The sequence below is a fragment of the Myiozetetes cayanensis genome, unplaced genomic scaffold (assembly GCF_022539395.1).
Source record: "Myiozetetes cayanensis isolate MyiCay16 unplaced genomic scaffold, myiCay2020 scf17, whole genome shotgun sequence".
Classification (NCBI taxonomy): domain Eukaryota; kingdom Metazoa; phylum Chordata; class Aves; order Passeriformes; family Tyrannidae; genus Myiozetetes; species Myiozetetes cayanensis.
The window spans coordinates 3,818,135-3,832,825 of record NW_026087378.1 but is presented as its reverse complement, the minus strand read 5'-3'; positions in this window follow the sequence as shown (position 1 = coordinate 3,832,825).

Genomic DNA, 14,691 nt, shown 5'->3' with positions numbered 1-14,691 from the left:
GGTGGAAAACACTCTACAGGATTTAGTTTTGTTTATCTAGCTAAAGTATAAACAATCTCACTTTCCCAATGTGTGAAATTTCTCTATTTTAAATAAACTGTTCATCTGCTTCATTTGGAAGTGTCAGTTACTCGTACATGATGGCAGAAGTGCATTAATAAAAAAGTCAGGAACAAAATGCCAGAACCTTTTGTTCTGTCTCTTGACACCCTAGAAATCCTAGTGTTTAATTTTCACTTACTACAGCAGATTGTATAAGTATTGAAAGGAAATGCACCTAATCCTGAAATGCACTTTTGACCCCTTGTCTTCGACCCTGACACACTTGTTGGCATTGGAAATAAAATTCTGGCAGTTTTGCTTGGTTCAGTAAAGGCAAGTTTGCAGAGACAGACAGGAAATCCATTCCTACTCTGTAGATTTATCACAAAAACGCCTAAAGCAAACAACAAAGTAAGTTTGCTTTACTGGAAACAAACTCACACCTTTGCTCTTTCAAAGATCCTGTTTACAAGTTAAAGCCATGGCTCAGACTGTCTTTCTTCTTAAACTACCAATCTATAGGTGCTGCCTGAAGGCACTTGCAAAGAAAAAAATCAGGAGATCTCCTGCTGCTATCATGGTCTAACAGAAGCACTTGATGTTGTGAATATGGGATGATTGTGTGGTCTGAAAGCCTGGAGAGCTGAAGCTGAAACGGTGACACGTGGTGCTGTCACCAGCACAGTGATGGCACTGCATAGGAAAAGCCCAGCTGAAGTTACCCAGACCCACACAAATCTTTCTGGAGCAAAATGCATTCACTATTAAGCCTATTAATGGGCTATATCATAAAAAGATTTCAAAAATCAGTTGAAATGACTCTTGATGTTATCTTCCTCAAAGGGTCTGCCTACACTTGGAGTAAAATCGTGTTTGAAACAGAGGCACAGTTTGAGTTTAGCTCTTGCTGTTCCATTATGACAATGATTTGGCAGCCTAGCAAGAGCTTGGATGAGATGTTAGAAGCTCTGTTTTCTTCTTGGAGGAGGAGGAGGGGAAGGCTTTGGATTCTGTAAGATTTTAACAAAGTGCTATGTGGCACAGGTAGTTTGAATTTTTGTGTGTGTGTGTTGTTTGTTTTTTGTTTCCTTAATATGGCTGGTTTTGTGCTAAACATTTCTCTGTGTTTGAGGTCATGGATGACACAAAATTCATCTTGGATTATTTTGAGGACTGTTGTCAGCATGGCTTTCCTTCTCAGAATAGACCTAATCTGTATTTGCAAGGGACAGAATTAAATACAATTGTTACAGACTATCAGACAGACCTGGCAATGAAAGGGTGCTACAAGCACATGACAAGAAATTGCTGCTGTCACATGGTGGTTGTGAAAGTTAACAAAGAGAAGGAAAAAGGTGATGAAGGAGTGAAGGTGTGGATTTGTTATGCTGGCTAGAAAGTGAATGCAACAAGTTTGTCCTGTAAGTGGGAAGAAAACACAGGTGTTTTGATGCCCAATTCCATGCTCTGTTTGCTGGCAATGATTGTTTTGCATTTGAGCTTTCTAAGGAGCAGGGACATGGAGGTGACTTGTTAGGATTACTGATGACTTGTAAGTTTTCCACTGGGCACTGTTGTTGGTACAGTTTCTGGTGTGAAACTGAACTTCAAATACAGAAACAGATACATTAAAAAGAAATAAAACCTCCTCATTTTCTTTTCTGTCTAGGAAAAGGCTGTTAATGCTTTTCACAAACTGTTTCCTCCTTCCAGGTGATCTTCTTACAGTTAATGATGAACTGCCCATGGTGTGGTCAGGACTGCCAAAAGGAAAAGCTCCAAAGTTTTTACCCATGGAAGCTGCTGATGGATGCTTCTTTCTATGTATTAGCTCTTTTATGGCTGATTCTGCATCATCACTCACTTGTGTGTGTGCTTGTTACATTCTCAGTTACGAATTTTTTCTTTGCATTCAGAGATCACCTAGATATATAATGGAAATGAAAGGGTATTGTTACAATGCCTCATCTAAAAACTTGCTCAAGAACAGGTGCCTTATCTTCAAAATCCTCTTGATGGCACTGGAGCCTTAGATATACGTGCTCAGAAGCCCTTTCTTTCGGGTACCAAATCCTATTATCTAGGTTAGCTCATCTGTATTCAAAAGATCAATGTTGCATTATTACAAAGATCCTTTCAAGTGTAAAAAGGATGGCACTTCATTACAGAAAGTAAAAGAAACTAATCAAACTTTCTTGGTGAAATCATTGACTTTTTAAAGTAAAGGGCAAATTTAAGAATTTGAAAGTCCGAAATGTAAGAGCCTTACAGTGGGGGCTCTGTGCTGCTCTAACTTAAATCTCCTGTAACACAGTTCTTGGATTTTCTTGTAATCTGGAGAAGAAAGTGGTGTGATGTAGCTCTCCTGATGGCTTCCCATTAAGCTGAGCTGCCATTTGCCCTCCTGAAATCTGATGTTCTCTATAGCTCAGAGAACTGTCCAGTGTGCAAAGAGGGTCTTTATATGAGAGAACAGATGAGATAATCTCTTCCTTGGGGACAATTAGGTTTTGCCTTAGCACTGTGCAGATATTCAGTAAACCTGAAATCATAGTGGGCTTAACTTGAGTCCTTGTCTAGGTTGTCATGTAGGGTCGTGCAATTTGTCATCACAAACAATCAGCTCTTTTTTCCCTTTTATTTTGTAATTGTTTTTGTTTCATTTGTGATAGGACAGCACCCAGTTGTACAGTTTCCTAATTTATTTCTGATAGTCATCTCTCCTTTCTCATGCCTCTGCCTGCAACTTCCCAAATGCTTTATTACAGAAATGGTTATTGCTGCTTTAAATTGCCTGAGAATAAAGACAGGACAGAACCCAGACCACTGAGCTCCCACTCCTCAGTGAATTGGTACTGATTAGCAGCTTATCTGTGAATATTGGTATTTTTTTTATCTTTTTGCTTGTCTCCCTTGTCTGATTAGGTGACTTGTGTAGCTCACCAGCACTGGTAAACCTTGGTATTGAAAGTGCTACTCAGAATTCCCTTTTGGTGACTGAGTGCTCAGTTGATTTTCATTAATAAATCTCTAGCATCTGAACATCCACAGAAATGAACATAAATGGGTTATGAATGCAGCCAAATCAAAATTCATCTTTAGTTTTCATGCATATTCATGAATGTTTCTTCTCACCACTTCCATTCTCACTGACAACAGGTGTGAGTGAAACTGAGCTGCCAAAGTTCAGGGCGATACCAGACCTTGCAGGCACTTCAAGCAGATCAATGCAGCCAACTTGTACCAGTCTTCACTTTAAACTTGAAGGAAAATGGTTTGAATTTAGGATGTAATTGTCTTAAGTTATTTGGAAAAGATAGAAATTTAAAAAAAATCTGAATAGAGATAGCAAAATAACTTTGCCTCAATGATCTACTGAATTGAATTAGGACTGGATTGAAGCACTGCTGATGTACTGGCTGAGTTTGGATTGGGTTGAACTGGATTGAATCAGATTAGTTTTGTTGGCTTCCAGCTCCCTGGTTGTCATTAATGGTGAACAGTGTCAGAGTACCCTCTCTATCCTTCATGGATTTTTTTTATTCTGAGTTTCCAATTCTCAAAAATGCTTGTGCTGCACATGCTAGGGAAAAGCTCAATGGAGTTGTTTTAAAATAGGAATATTAAAATTGTGACATATTTAGGAAGCACTTTCAGGAAGGTGTGGCTGTAAAGCCTAGTCTTGGCTGCTGACATATCTAAAATAATTCTTCCACTTTGTTCTCATCTGCTATTTAGTGTTGAAATTAGTTGTTGTGGCTACTGTGTGCAGGATGCATTGTGTTTAATTCTGAGTCTGCATTTCCTCAAAATACAAGTCTAGAGTCCCATTCTTGACTCGGGTGACACAGGAAAGCCACCTGCTGTATTTAAACCTCATTTGGTCTTAGGCCAGGGCTTCTTTCTCTGTTTATGAGCTGGTTTATAAGTGTTGTGGATTGCCTTCTGACATTGGAACATGAGTGGATTCTCTTATTTCACTGTTTTGTGGATTGGTTTTTTTCATTTGTTACTGAGAAAGCTGCAAATACTCCTTGCATGCAAAGGAAGCTGAGACTTGTTTGTATGAGGAGAGGAAAATTCTTTCTATAATATTGACTTCTATAACTGTGGTTAGTTCCAGTTGAATTTCTCAAAATTAGCTTCTATAAAGGAAGTAAATATTCCTTCCCAGCCAATTTAGTTTACAGGTAACTATGTAAAAGGCTTTTCCAGGTAATCGGATTAAGAGGAAATGAAAAGCCAAGGTAGGTCAGAGTAAGAAAAAACACATTTGACAATAAACTGGCATTCAGTGACTGCTAACTTGCTCCATGTACAAGGTGTATGTATCACTCCAAACAATAAATGCTCCAATTGGTTTTCTGCACAGTGGTGTGTTCACCCTAAATGAAGGGTAAAATTGTTCAAGTGATATTTATTTTTTTTTTACACTATGCAAAACTCAGCACTAAGTGGTTTTCAGCAGTGTGGGCATCTTAAGCTGGTGTCGAACAACTTAGTTTTCAGTTTGATGTCACTGAATTCTCCAAGGTTTTAAACAGTTTTCTAGAGCTCCAGAGTACAATACTCATTTTATCTGGTGTTGGGAAGAGATTCCCATGATACACTTTATTTACTTAGTTTATGCTGATTAAGAGATTACACTTACAAAACAACCTTGGCTTTCAGATTGTTCAATGGCTGTTTAAAACTGGGTAAAAGTTTAGAGTATGTGAGTAACTGTAGGGTGAGGAAATAATTCCCCCTTGTCCTATCAGTCCATGCCCTTGTAGAAAGTCCCTCCTCATCTCTCTGGGAGCCCCTTTAGCTTCTGGAAGGGGCTCTAAGGTCTTCCTGGAGCCTCTTCTGTGCCAGGCTGTCTCAGCCTGTCTTCCTTGCTGAGGTGTTCCAGCCCTCAGGTCATCTTCGTGGCCCTCCTCTCTTCCCACTCCAACAGCAAATATTACAATATAATGGAAGACAGAACTAGAAAAGAAAAGATAGCTCAAATGAGGCTCTAATCAGATTCATTGAAAGAATCTACTGTGTAATTTATGATGTGACTGTGCCCTGCTCACAGGTGGCTCCAGTTGAGAGAAAACATCTCCCTTTAACATGAGCATGGATTTTACTGTGGATTTTACTGCTACAACTGGGAAAAAAAAATTAGAAAAAAGAGATTTTTATTCCTTAGCCCTTACTCCTTGAACTGCCACAAATGCAGCTGACTTGCAGTGTTGGTTGGGTGACATGAAGCTTTCCAGCCCTCATTTCTGCTTCCCCATCACATCTCGAATAGTCTTACCTTTCCTTTGCACAGGGAGTGCTGAACTGGCTGCTTTGTGGTCCAGGTGAGGTGTTGGAGGCTGCAACCCTGCAGTGAATTGCTATGAACATTGTATTTGATACTCCAACTACGCTATCCACAGTTCATCACTTCAGGTTAATGGTGGTTATTGGACAAAACTGAGCATAAAGTAATATTTACCTCAAGGATAAAAAGAAGCATCTTTCCTCTATGTTCTGATGGGTTTACTTTGGGATTTCATTTTATTCCCTGAAACATCTGCTATTGGCTCTGTCAGAGTTGAGATGCTGGATTAGCTGAGCATTGGATAGTTGTGGAGTTTGTATTTCCCCCCCCCGCCCCTTCTGGAAATATTAGCAGCAAATGTACTACATAAACTGTGCAAGTATATCAAAAAGTAGAAATGTGTCTTGGGCTGAGGTTTCCCGTTGTTAACTGTGCCATTAGAGAAGATTTACAAGAACACGTACAGATATAGTTACTAATTATTAGGTTCTTTTTGGGCAATAATGGAAGGATAGTAAAAACTGCTTGCTTTCATGTAGCCGTGATTGTATCTACAGTTTGTAACATGATTTCTAAGTTATGTGTTAGATGTGCTTTTTTCCCCCCTACTTTTATTGATATTTTTGGTGGATGTTTACATTTTATCTTGTTTACTGAGGTCATGTGACAGTTCTGTTACAAGTGTCCTTGGCACTGCTGCCCCAGAACAGAATGTGCCAAAAGAAATAAATGGAAGTATCCTATTTCTTTCCCCCCCATGGCTTCTGTTTGCCATTTCTGTCACATTTATTGCAGCCTCAGAGGATGCAGGACTGAAATCCTCTGCCATTTTACTGTGACTTATGAGGGCTAAAGTAGAGTGCACAAAGCTGTTGAGCCAGATTGCAAGTTCTTTTATAGGGGTGTTTTCTTTATATATCAGCATTTCATTTGCTCACCAACTGTTTTGACTGATTGATCATCTTCAGGTGTTGATTTCAAGGGGAACAATGTGCTTGATCTAAAGGCACAAATAAATGTGGATTGTATCCATAGCTTGATTTTTCTTGGTTTTAAGGCTCAAAGTAGCCTTGCTGTTCTTCTGCAAAAGTAGCAAGAATTTAGGGGAAAAAGTTTTTTACACTGCAAATGTAATACTGTTGTTATCCATCCTTTGTAGAATACGACTCTGCTTAAAAAAGTCTATTAAAAACATTTTTCTGTATTTTAAGACCTTTTTTTCTGACTTATGTAAATGACTTGTATAAAACCTAATGATGACCAAGACAGACACAACTGGCAAGTGGATTATTCAGTTTCATTGTAAATTAGGCAATGATTTTGGATTATTCATATTTTAATAAAAGGAAATGAATCCTCTAACTTTTTACTTCTTAGACTTCCTGTCCACAACTTAAAATTTGTCCTGGAACTGCACAAGTCCTCTTCTTCTGCCTTGATTTTTCTGGTGCTGTGAATTAGACCAGCTCACTTATGCCAGTGGCACATGGAACTAGGGCAACTCTGTTGTCAGAGGATTTTGTTTGACAGCAGCAGGATGTCTCTGTATCTCAAAACATTAATGCCTTAATATTAGCTTTGCTGTTGGGAAGCACTGTATTTCAATAATAAAGTTCAAAAGGTTCACTCTGTGGGTTCAAAAGGCACTCCTTGCAATGTCTGTGGTGTTATAAAAACTCTGTGTCTGATGGGCTTGAAGAACATTAAGAGCATGAGTGTAGTTCATTTATCTCAGATCTTCATTTTGCTCAGCCATGCCCTTTCCTTGCAGTATTAGCCCTGTGTCAGGGACCAGCTATCTTAGCATGCAAAGCCAGCACAGGCCAAATCCCTAATAGCTCCATTTTCTATTTTGTATGCATTGGTGAGGGGGTTTAGAGTACGCTCCCAAAATAGCTTTAATTCTGGTAAAGACCTGTGTCTGACTACAGTTAATTTTCTTCCTTATGATTTTGACTCATGTGGCCCTGAGTATATCTGGGTTTCCTGTTAATCCTTATAAAAAAACCCCCCAAACCACGAGATGCATCCACATATTCTGTTAAGCCTGTCTTCCCATCACTTTATCTCATTAACTGCTTGATCACTGTCAAAAAAAAAAAAAAATCTTCCATTAGCTCTCATCTTCAAAACACATTTCCAGATCAAACAGTTCTTTAACAGCTGTATAAAGGTCTTTAAATGCAAGAGGTTAACTTCAAAGAACACCTTGTGGGTGTTCTGAACCCAGCTGACAGGTAAACAGTAATTTATGACCAAAGATATGCAATAATGAAATGCCTTTAAACCACGGGCAATCTCTTCCTCTTTCCCTTTTGACTCTAGTGGGAGGTTCCTGGACTGACAGCCATTCAGGTGGATGGCTTAATTAGCCACGGAGCAATCAGTGGCATTCCAGGCTTCTTATTGTACCACTCTACCAACATGCTTAAAATGTGCTTCATTAGGAGTGCAGGCTACTTCCAGCAATAAAGAAGCAGCTAGAAATTAATTTTCACTTGTTTGTAGGCCTTTCTGTTGAGGCTGGTTAAATTGAATTTCGAGGCCAGTTGGCTGATGTGTCGTGCAGCAAAACTCATCAACAGCTGGTGTTCCAGGGGACAGTGGGAAGTGGCAGGAAAATCCAGTGATTTTGTGCTCTTCCATACCCATCTTAAAGGGTATAAAGACTATTATTTATCCCATGACTCTGGAGGTCTAGCTGTTCCATATGTGATGCTGCAGAAACTGAGGAGGTGATTTGAGGGAGAACACACAGAACAAGTGGCAGTTGGGAAGAGAATGTGGAATCTTATAGCACATTTGCCCCATGTGCAAGTCCTGCCTGTTTCCAAATGCTTTGCTGAGAGTATTGAAGGGAAACAAGTGCTATGGAACATGGTCTGATTAAATGAACTTATTCTTTTCCTCTGAGAGTTGAAACCCGTGACTTCGTACAATGCTGGGAATTCTGGATGTTTTAAAGAAATTCAGATTCAGTATTTGACTGTTAAACTTTTTTTTTTCTTTTTTTCTGTTAAGGGGTAGAATAATAACTGCCAAAATGTCACGTGGCTGATTGCAGACTGCTAGGCTACCTTGGCAGCTTCATCATACCACGTTTCCTGCCATTGCCTGCCCTCTGGGGTTTAACCAGCTCTTGCAACAGTTGAAGTTCTGTGATAAGACAGTCCCCTGATGACTTCTTTATAGTCACAGAGCTGTTTTGAAGGTTGTTAAACTGTGAATAGTAATTAGTTAGAGAACTCTAGAGATTAAGATCTCAAATTGCCACCGAGTAGGTGGGCTCTGCAGTTTGGTGGGTTTGTTACCTGTCTCTGTTTTGATAATACCAAACTGTCGAACCAAGAATTTAGACTTTTCTTTCTAAGTCATTAATGCTTTGGAATGAGCCCAAGTGATCAGCTTTGATTTTGCTCATCCTTCACCTCCCCTAGCAAATGGCTGGGTGCCATCAGATCTCTTGTCCTGGCAGCGTGGCTGTCCCTGCAGCTTAACTGGTAGGCAAGAAGAGAAAACAGGGCTCTGTCATTAGGTTATTAATAAACTATGAAAGAAGTAAATTAGGGTCACTCTTCTGCTCCAGAAGAGGCTTGAGAGGGAGTTCTGCTGAGGTGACTTTGCAGTCTTGCCAAAGCCTGCTCAGTGCCACCCCTACTGGCATGAAAGGGGAGACATTGGGTGGGAGAGGGGCATTTTCTGAATTCAAAATTAGAACTGATGTGCAAAAAGCAACAGGAAACAAATCAAGAACGTTGTAAGAAACACTGTTCAGTGCTCAGCTGGATAGTTTGTGTCAGGATTTAGCTTCCATCGTGCAATTATCATTATCCAGTCATTATGATAATAAAATGGGCTACCAAAATAGTACCCTGTCAGTTAAGATATCACTAGGTAGTCTCCCAGATGAGAGGTAAAAATACCTTTATTTATGATACCTAAGGTATTCAGTAGAACATAATCCACTAGGAATCCAGACCTAAGGAAAGAAAAATAGTAAAGGCCATAGCAGGTCATTGCTTCTGACATTTGTGATTGTATGATCCTGAATGGAAATGTCTGAAGACAGATTCTTCTAGAAAACAGATGTCTTCTCTCATATCATCCTCCGTGGGGATGGGGGAGAGGAACACTGCTTTTATTTAGGAGAAAACATTAATATCACAGTTTTAGAGCTCTCTTGTTAGACGTTTTTGCAAACATTTATTCTGTTGCACAAGTAGTTTTCTCCCCACTTTATTTTTATTTTATAGATATTAATGTTTATATATTAATGTGTAATATATATGATTATATTTATTATTACTTTAATTCTTTGGAATTTGCCTTTTATATAACAGCTCAATCTTGTGTAACAGTGGAGGGGGGAAAAAAATCCCTTCTGTGATTACAACCCATTTGGACATGCAGTTAAGTGAGACACCAACTGTGCTTTGGTTTGGGCTGGTTTGGCTGGGTATGGGCTGTGTTTTGGATTTGTGCTGGGAAAGATGCTGATAGCAGAGGGATGCTTTAGTTCTTGCTGAGCAGTGCTCACACAGTCAAGGTCCTCCCATCATCCCCCCAGCAAGGGAGGCTGGAGGGGCTCAAGGAGTTGGGAGAGGCACAGCCAGGACAGCTGACCCTGACTGACTGTGTGGTGTCGTGCTCAGCACATGAAGCTGGGGGAAGGAGGAAGAAGGGGGGAGGTGTTTGGAACAATGACATTTGTCTTCCCAAGTCACTGTTCCATGTGGTGGAGCCCTGCTTTCCCAGGAGTGGCTGGACACCTCTCTGCCCACAGAAGGCACTGAATTAATTCCATGTTTTGCTTTGCTTGTGGCTTTTGCTTTGGCTGTTAAACTGTCTTCATTTCAATCCAGAAGTTTCCTCACATTTACTCTTTCCATTCTCTCCCCATCCCACTGGTGAGGGGAGTCTGTGAGGGGCTGTGTGGGGCTGACTTGCCAGCTGAGGTTGAATCACAACATGTCTAACACCAGCTTATCAGAACCATAACGATGCTGTTGCTGGAACAGAGTGAACAGAGAAAAGATTTAATCTAAAACAGTTCTGTTGAAGAAAACCTTGGGCAGTTTCACCCACAGGAATACTTTTGAGTTGAAAATCATGAGAAAAACACAGCAAAATCTTTCTTCCTTTCCCCCTTAGTCTTTCAGGCCTGTAATATTTTAGATACTAGACCTAGCAGAAGTAACCCACTGTGATCCATAGTTTTACAATATAAATGACTTCAGGCAGTGGTCAGATATCCCAGTATGTGGAATGAAGATTTCCATGCAGGTGGCTGCCCATGCTAAGCAGAGAAGGGTGGTCCTGCACAAGGGGTCCTGTAACCTACAGCTGCATGTTGAAGTAGAGGGTTTATAACTAAATAAGTAAATGCTTAAACCCATTTCTAATAAAAACCAAATCCAAAGGCCTCTTAGCTGAGCAGTACATCAGAGCTCATGCCTTCCTCAGAATTCAGCCCCAGAGTTACATAGTCCAAACTATGTAAAATAAAGTTCCTGGTCTGTGGTATGTGCCAGTAGAACAAACACCTGGTTTTATTTTCTTCATAATCTTGTTTGAGTGGAATTGATAGCGTGTGAATTGTCAGTGAATAATTATAATCCAATGTGCATGTTTCCTGTTTTTCAAGGGCTGGGCTTTGCCAACTTAAAGTATTTTAGTCACTCACTCTGAACAAAGAAACAAATACATATTGAATAACAGACAAACCAAAAGCACAACTAACTCAGTGGAACAATATTTTCATAAAAATATGAGATTGTAGATTATTGAATATTTTTAGCAGTTCATGTCTGTGTGTGAGTGTTTTTTTCTTATTCTTTCCCTGAATTATAGTGAGACTTAAGAATTTTCACATGGAAGTCTGTCATCTGCAGAGTTACTGGTATTGCTTTCAGAGGTATTTATACATGAAGTTTCTTTTCAATAATAATAATACAAATATTTGTTAAGCCTTCTAAAATTCCTGCTGATATCAAAGAATACCTGGCCTTTCAAAGATTTCCAGATCACTTTTCTATCCTTGCAGATGGCTACTTCTTTATCTGAAGTACATGTATTGTAAGGGAAAAAGAATGAAACTCCTACCCACTTGCATTACTCTTGAAGAAGCATCTCTCTGGCTGTTGAAGAGTTGTTGTCAGACTGTGGATGGAAAGTAAAAGCTTAATGACCTGATTATAACAAAACTTTCCTATCTGAGTTTGTTCTGCCCCTGCATACTGATCAGCTCAGAGTGGTGTTTGTAGCAATTTCAAGGCTATTAAGCCATTTGCAAAAGAGAATTGAGGGGCTTTAGCTGAAAACTGAATGTCCTAAATAGTGCTCTGACCTGTGTGTTCCTACACCCTTGCTATCAGCAGAACTACAGATGTGTTTCTTGACTATTGCACTTTCTACAATGGATGCCTCTGTGCTGTTAAAAAGTTGAGGCAGAACTTCAGTTGGAGATTGGATGTGGTGTCTCTGTCTCACTCACTGCAGATACCACGAGGTGCCCTTTGTGTGCTGAAGCCTCTTTTTCCCCCAGGTCCCCTTTTGTAACTGGCAGTTTGTGTGTCCTTGAATGACAAGTCAAATCCACACCAAGTGTTTGGTGATGTAACACCGTTATTTCCATGTTATGTAAAGGGGTCAGAGGGCAGGGAAACAACACTAACACTTCCAGCTCCTTGGTCTGTGGGCCATTAAAGCCTCCAGATTGTCTTTAGTTAGCAATGTTAGACAATGTAAATGATGCCACTACTGCGCAGGGGAGGTGTGGGAGACAGATAAGGTGTCTGAAGTGATTAATTGTTGTTCTAGTGACAATACTAATTCTATGTGATGTTGGACTCCTGTGTATGTTTCCTTGTCTGATGGAAACAAGCATGGACGTGTCCTCCTCCGTCTCCCTTTCACTTAATTATGGTCTGTAACAACTAATGCCTTTCCGTAGCCTGAGAGCAAAGTTCTCTGTGCAAGTTTTGTTACTCTTTTTCTCACTCACGTACTTTGTGAAACTGGGAGACACTTCAGGCTAAAGGCAGGAAGGCCACACATGCAGAATTGTGTGCTCAGAAAAATCACTGAACCCTGGAGCAGATGACTGAAAGTTCTGATCAAGTTCTTTCAATATGGGTGTCAGTATTATTAAGACCAGATAAAATTGTGTGTCCTACTGCACTTCAGCTGCACAAGAGAAGGGGCCCATCTGTCCTCTGGAAGGGCCCATCCCTCTGGCCATCCAGGCATGCTGATGGGGCACTATTGGAAGGCTCACACCATCCTTGCCTAAGCTGCATCTGTCTTTTGGATTGCTGGAGAACTTTTAGTTTCTCCTGCTGTCTGCTGCCTTTTTCTAACACTTAAAACCCAAAAAGCTTTTAGGGTGTTTTTATGTCATCTCACAGTGATTAATCAGCTTAAAATACTGTACTGCTGTTTAATGTAGGTGTGATGACTCGGTAGGACAGAGTTCAAATGAAAGACTAGATCATGTCAGTAAATATGAAGGGAACTTGCAGTAAACATAAAGGGAAGTTGGTACCCAGGGATGAGATGAATGTTAAGGGCAACCCTGGGCTAAGCATTAATAGGGCACACATTAAATTGCAAAAGTAGAGTACTCAAAAGCAGTTCAGAGCAGAGTGAATCAACAGATGGATCAGCAAAAGTTATTTAGAGGTTAATTCAACAAATGGATTTGTATGGAAGCTTGATAATATTTCCTCATTTTCATGAGGCGTTTTGCCTGAATAAGCAAGATTGATTGAGCCTGCAGATGTTGCATTACTATCAAAATTGTTATTTGCTCTATGTGAACTGGACACTCAGATCCCTCAGGCAGCTTGGAAAATGTCAGCCCTACCCACATAACAAATATCACCCATATTAACCTGCTGCAGGACTTTGCTTCCCTCGTTCCTGGACTACTGAAAGAGACTGTTACTGCCTTCCAAGATAACTGTCCTGATCTCTTAATTCAGCCCGGGAAACATCTGTATTTGTGTACAGAAGTCATAGATTTAATATGACCAGATATCCTTTGTGTAAGAATGCCCAGAAGTAGGTTAAGCCAATCAAGTTTACTAATGACAAAGCCCCACAGACAATACCCAGTTAAAGGAAGGAATCTATTTCTGCTGCACTGAATTTATTATATCATCAATTTACATCAATTTAAATGGCACAAAAACATCACTGAAATTAAAAAGTAATAATAAAAAAAAGGTAATTTGGGAAGTTTCAGTATTTGGACTGAGCTCAGGAAAACAGGAAGCCTGAAACAATATCCAGAGTTTGTTCAGCATACCTGCATTTTGTGAAAAGGCTGAGAGGTATCCTGTTGTTGCCTGAATTTGCTTTTCAGGAGTTGAGAACTTGACATTTCAGGTGTTTGGCTCTGTGTGTGCATGTCTTCCTGTCTTTGAAAAGATGAGTATGGTTTTTCATGTCTGTAACAGGGAAAAGAAGAACACAGGCCACAGCTTGAGAACCACCTGTGAGCAACTTGCTCTTTTATTTTTAGCTCATTTTGTTTTGTGATGTGTTGGCATGTATTGATTACATGGGTAGATTTTCAAGATGATGAGCTAAAGAGATTGAGCAGTGCAAGCAGTGAGAATAAAACAGTTTGATGAAGATGCTATTTTTGTTTTCAACTTGGATGCTACTTACATTCTGCCACACTCTTTCTTTACCTCTTCACTGTTTCATTGCTCTGTTGTAATTTTAGGTATAGACAAATCTGAATTTAGCATCATAAAACTACTTTTTTTTCTTGATTTTTTTTTAAAATTTTACTTTCTATTTACTTTGCTATTATTTTAGATTTAAGCTGACTCCTGCACGTATTTCATGGTTTATAATTGTGAAGCTTTATCTATAGTAATTCCAACTTAATGACGTGGAATGGAAGTGGTAGGATAGTCAAAGCTCTTAGGCTGGGGCAGGGTGTGAGTGTAAATTACAGGAATGCTTCATGCTGCAGTATAATGCAGTCATAAATGATTGATGGAAAAATAGTGGTTTTTTCTCACTGCATTTTCTCATGTCACTGGAAATCTAATTGAAGATGAGAATAAGAGCACTAAAATATGTTAATAGGATAATTTGCAAAATATAGAACATGACTTTTCACAGGGGCATAGTGAACTTCAAGAAAGATAGGCACCAAACTGAAGATTGCTGCCTCATTAGTTTGTTTAGTAATATGTTTGAAATCTTGTTTTTTGTTTTTCTCACTTATTGATTATTTTTGTTATTGTTCCAAAATTAATTAACTAAAGCAATTCAAACTCTCATAGGTTGTATTTAAAAAGGTTGTAAAGGGTGATAATGTTGAGTATAATAGTGTC